This window comes from Hippoglossus stenolepis, chromosome 22, assembly GCF_022539355.2.
Source record: "Hippoglossus stenolepis isolate QCI-W04-F060 chromosome 22, HSTE1.2, whole genome shotgun sequence".
NCBI classification, from domain to species: Eukaryota; Metazoa; Chordata; class Actinopteri; order Pleuronectiformes; family Pleuronectidae; genus Hippoglossus; species Hippoglossus stenolepis.
Window position 1 is genome coordinate 10,870,936 of NC_061504.1, and position 6,000 is coordinate 10,876,935.

At 41.0% G+C, this 6,000-nt stretch overlaps 1 protein-coding gene across 8 annotated transcripts in view; it reads left to right on the forward strand.

Annotated features, from left to right (window-relative positions):
• The window catches only part of LOC118101371 (protein PHTF2), a 34,871-nt gene that overhangs the window by 12,949 nt on the left and 15,922 nt on the right, over positions 1 to 6,000 (forward strand). The window lies entirely within an intron of this gene.

Consider the following 6,000-nt stretch of genomic DNA (forward strand, 5'->3'; position numbering starts at 1 on the left):
CTCCTCTAGATTCACCAAAATATGTCTTTGCCTAAAGACAACAGACCGAAAGAGAATGAGATTTATACAAAAAATAAGAAAGCTAAATAAAAATTCTACTAACCAGGTTTTTCTGATCTCAGGTTGTTAAGTATCATAAATGCTGTAAAATGTTTTCCAAAATTATGTCTACTACAGTATTTGGACAAAAAGTGATCGCACATCTGCCTTAATTAATTAACATATCCAAGTATGTCCTGTTTTACTACTTTCATAGTGTTTAAACTTTGAATTGGCAAACTGTGAGTGTATCCTAACAGTTTGTAGAGGTGCTGAATGATAAACTCAAAAATACAAAGTAGAACAAAAAAGAAAGCAAGGGACATAATGTAAATGTTAAAATAGTTTACATTGAATTTCTGAAAAATATATTTTTTGAGTGATTCTTTACAAGATGTGTTGCAGTTAAAAAAAATATAATAAATGAATTGGTGGTTTTATCTTAATGACCTTAATGAAATGGATCTTTTGCGTCGTTTATTTAATGTATCTGCAATAATCGAATATGGATTCATTGTTGGATGTATTGGTTCTAGCTCTGTCTCACACTGAGGAAATCATAACTGAAGCATTTGTTAATTTTTCATTTTACATTACAACACCATCCATTTAGACTCTTTATTGATCCTCCAGTGTTTTAGAAATGGACTCTTTGGTTCTTTTAGCAGCGGCTGACTGGTGTTGTGTGTCTTCTTGTTCCATAGTATCAGATATCAGATCCTCTGCACTGCCTCCCCCCTTGTTGCTCTCATCTTACACTCTGTCTGCCCGTCTCTGTGTGTCCTCACAAACCTGTCTCTCTGTCGTTACGGCCCGGTCTGCCTCTTCTCTGACTCGGCCTGTTATTTCCTCTGCAACCTCTGTCTCCATGTATCTGTGTTTCATCCATCACTTTGGTCTTCTGCCGGCACCAGGCATGTGGAGACATCAACATAAGCTTTCACTGGATTCAAATATGACTCAAGAAGTTAATTAACGGTTTCGACTAAACACTGCAATCTTTTCCAGCTTAGTTTCTTTATTGTGGTTTGGAAATTCATCTTAATTTTGGTTAATTACATTTTAAAGGCATTAAGTCGTCAATTATGTGTTTGGAAATATACAGCTTCTTGAGATCATTGTGTGAAAGTGGATTAGGAGCTTGTCTGGGCAGAGGCACATCAGTGATATGAACTGCTGAGTCATGACTGAATAAATACATCCGGGAGAAGATTCCACACGTCTGCCTGCCCCTCAGGGCGTCTTTCTTTCTGACGTCTCTAAACGTATTAAGACTTTTTCCTCTGACTACCTGACTGTATATTGTATGTGAAGATCACATTTGTGGCTTTTCTGCGTCACAACCAAGGCTTTCTTGTCTCATCGCTTTGAGTCATCGGGACAAGAAGATTTTGTTTATCTCCCACAGTCCCACTATCTCTGTCGTGCAGGGATCCATGTTTCACAGCAGATTGTCGAGGCTCAGACGGTGAAACCGGCTTCATGTTATATGATGTTTTGATCGGCCCCCGGCTTTGCTAAAAATACCAGCGTGAGAGAGGTACTTTGAGGTTTAGCATTAAGCTAAAACCTGAAATCCTGCCAAACACAGAAGCCCTGCCCTCAAGAGAGTATAGAAGTGTGTATGTGTGACAGGCCTCACGTGGTGGAAAAACCCTTGTTGGCTTATGTGAGTTGTATCGTGTTATGGAGTGGATGCTGTCATTGTGATGAGTTCAGAGGATTAGTCTCCTTCCTTATACAAAGAGTTTTGATTTTGGATGCTGAAGTTTTGAGATGACCTCTGACCTTTCTGTTGCCTTCCCAGTACAACCAGCTGTTGCTCCCGGTACCCGCTGGTCATGACACTTTAACGTCCATTCCTGTTACCTCAGTGTTCTCTGTTTTATCCATTGTCTCTTGCATGAACTAATTTCATGTTTTCCCTTCTTCTTTTTAAGTCTGTGAGGCACTTTGTAAATCAGTCTTTCAAAAAGTGCTATATAAGTAAAGTTTATTATTATTACAACGGAGCTTAAGGAACTTTTGTGTGGCCTGTTCACAGTATATGACACTTAGAAATATTGTCCTGTTAATGTTGGCAATCCTCACACTTCATCTCTTTTCTACTAAAGTGAGCACCATAAACAAAATTGCACTCACTTCCATGGCATCGGAGTGGTAAACAGAAATTTCAGACGATGATGTTAAAAGCAAATTTTGTGCATGTTTGTAAATGCATGATTAAATGTATTTATTTTCGAAAGGTCGTCAGACAGTGTCCCGTGTGATTCACAGGATATTTCTGACCGTGTCGTCTGAAGACAGGCTGCAAATAGACTGAGTGTAAGAGTAGAAGCTGCCTCTTCTCTAACCACCAAGCCCATATCACACAAGACACATGTAGACACAGTCTGTATCTGTTTATATCTGACAGACACTTCTTTCTTTAAGTCTGACCCTGTGTTTGACTTTTTCCAAGTGAACGACTTCCCGTGGAGATAAATCCGCCTCATTGTGATCACTGTGTCATGAACCATAATCTGCATGGCTGGAATGTAGCTGATATGGGTTTAAAAGTTAAACTAATAATAATCAGCTTATAGCTTGTTTTAGTTGCGACCTATTTTAAGACATGAGTGACAGAGTTCATATGCGAGGGGCGAGATCTGAGGATGTTAATGACTTTACAGAAGTCTGTGTATGTGACTTGTTTGAGGTCGTGGCTATATTCAGAGTTCAGAAGACAACGCATAAATTACCAGAGATTATACAGAGCCCCTTTATCATAGTCTGACATCTCTTTGTTCCAGCTCCTGGAGTTTCTGGGAAAGAAACCACTCGGTTTCATGTCAGCTTCTGTCGGGTGCAGGAATCTTGTTGCTGCTTGTAGATGTTACCGATTTCTTTTTTTGCGAGGCTTGCTCACTTAGTTTCCTTTCAGCATGCAGATCAGTTCCATTTGCTTTGCATCCATTTGCATTCCTCTCTGTCCTCCAAGTCATCAGTGATCTCGCTGAGATTCACTTTGAGGAGAGCATCCCTCTCCCTCTCCAGGGTCTTGGATTTAAAGACGTGCTGGTCGGTTGTTTCCCTCCCTGTATAAGGAGCCGTCTCCCTCTCAGCTGACTCCAGCTGCAGCTGCCCGCATGAGTCCATTTCTTTCTGCAGCGGGATGTTAAGCTCCTCAGTTAGATTTTGCAGGTGCTTCTCCTCCGTCCTCTCTGCCATGTTCTTTTCAGCTGTACATGGAAATTTCACTTAAGGCTCTTAGAGTTATTTCTTAAGACCTTATTCTGTCTGTCCACAGCTTTGGGTTTAGCTTTAATTCTGTGCAGATGCAGGAATCTTCTGTTTGGAGCTGAAATTTAAGTTTTTCTCATGCACATCATCATTAAGGTTAGGGTTAGTGTGTGGCATTGTTACATAAATCGGTTAATCGATTACAGCCCGAAGAAATATATTAATGATGAGATTTCCTTTTAAAACGTGATGATCTGAAGCTGGATCAGTTGGTTAGTTAATCTGCAACTGTCTATGTAATTGTTTTATTAGTTATAGTTCTACTGCTTTTCCTTGTATGTTTAACAGAAGATCTATAGGTTTTGAACTCATGACATATTTTGGTTTTTCACTGACCCTCACTTTAACTGTGCGGGGGGGAAAAATCTCACCCTCCCTTGGTAAATGTTGTGTAGGTGTCCGTGGCTGCTGAAAGGGGTTACACACACACTACACACTCACACACACTGTCTCTGTCTCTCTCTATCTCTCAGACACACACACGCACCTGTTTGAGCTGAGAATAGAGCAGACACACACTCTACAGAAACACCTCTGTTGCCAGGGTTGGGTGAAAACACAGCAGAGGGGTTAATCCTCATGCCACAACCAGCTGTCTGGCCTGAATTCCTTTTATTTGTTCTTTCACTCATGCATTTTCTTTATTATTTGCGTTGGGGGTGTTTGTAGACATCCACCCTGTCTGAAGTTTTTGTTGAAATTGTGAATTTCATGTAAAAAAACAATGTCTCAAAATAAAGTTGCAGGCTTTTTAGGACATGATCAAGATAATTGACATTAAAAATGTAAGATTCTATAAAATCTTTTGTTGTATTGAGCTGATTATTTTTGGACTCTGGCTCACAGGTTTGAATAATGGCAGATTTGGAGTGAAACTTTCAGATTTGATTTATTCATTGATTCAGTCCTTGTCGCATTTTTAAAAATGTTTTTAAATTCACTGTGAAACTGAAAGCCGCCTCGTTCGCACACACATCTTTGTGTTTCCACTGGTGGTTTATCAATGTGTCAAAACTGGCCACACCTAGACAGACATAGTTGAAAAAGGTGTTTCTCACAAACAAGGGGGGGGGGGGTTTCCACAGAGCGGAAAGTACTGTGGTTGATCAACTGGTTGGCAGAAAGAAAAGTCACCTCATTAGGGAAACATCGTGGGTCAAACCGTTTTGGAGTCTAAAAACAAAAACACTGAGCTTAAAGACGAAAAGCACAACACATAGAGCTGACTAAACTATTTGGGATATTTCTCTATGAATGACTCCTTTCAAATTTCACATAGTCATTTGATCCACTGTTATCAGAGCAGCTTTAAAGTCCCATAAGTCTTATTTAATGCAGAGTAAATGGTTTGTACTGGAAAAGGCAACACACTCCTCAGTCTCTTTTATCCTGATGCTACTTGAGCCTCAGCTGATCTATAATAACATCAGTGAGCAGTGAGGACTCCTCTCAGCTGATATGTGTTAATGTGTTAAACTCCATGTATGTCTATGTGCTGCAGACACAAGCTCAAACCTGCGCCACCGTCTCTCTGTAAACAAGTGTCTATCTGTGTGCATGTGTAGGACCCCCCCCTTCCACTGCAGAGGCTCTTCTTATATAACCCTGCTACGCCGACATAATCCCGCTCTCCCTCGCTCTGCCAGGATCGTCCCTCCATCCGTCGCCATGGTGACCCCGAGCACTGCCGCAGCGGCACACTTGGCTTCATCGCCGTCTTCCCTTCTGTTGCACACTCGGCCCTTGATTTGCTTCTCAAATCGCTGAAGTCCCTCTGTGATCTTTCTCCGTGAAATCGTTCAGGATTCAAGTGTCATTTGATCAGGACAAAGAATATTTAACCTCTTGGCAGCTGCTGAGTTCATCTTGTATTTAGAACAGGAAAATGATGTGTGAGAGGCAGGAGGAAAACATGAAGTTTGTGTTTGTTGCCTGAGAATTAACTTATTTTGGTGTGTGTGTGTGTGTGTGTGTGTGTGTGTGTGTGTGTGTGTGTGTGTGTGTGTGTGTGTGTGTGTGTGTGTGTGTGTGTGTGTGTGTGTGTGTGTGTGTGTGTGTGTGTGTGTGTGTGTGTGTGTGTGTGTGTGGATAAGAGGATTTGCAGTGCCGTTAATTCCACTCCGTCAGATCTCAGTGACCTCACTACTCCATGATGTAACAAGGTGTTTGTGTGTTTGTAATTACTCCTCTTTCCATGCCCACCTTCCTCCTTATCTTCACCCTCTCCTCCTCATCTTCTTTTATCTCTTTGCTCTTAGCCTGGTCATGTTGGCCTCTGGCTGTCCTCTACTAGTACTCAGAATCCTCTCCAACCTGTGTGTGTGCATACAGGCGTGTGTGTGTTTTTAATAGGTTGAGTGATGTGGAAAATTAGCTGTCAGCCCAAATGTCACACAGTAAGTCAGTCACACGTCAGATTTAATGTTCTCCGGTGCTCTGAATAGGACAGTTGTTCTCAGGATCCACTTTTGACTCTTCAATAAACCATAACATGATTATAATGTGAACTTTATTTAGCTAAATAAATAGAAGACTATTCTACATTACCTTAATGCAGCGTGTGAGGTCAGCAGTGTTACTGCTCTACTTTATCAACACCGTTATGAACTGGTATTTCTAGATTTAAAAGCATGCAATTTGGATAAGTGTGAATTAAGTATCGTGCACACCTTAGACTGT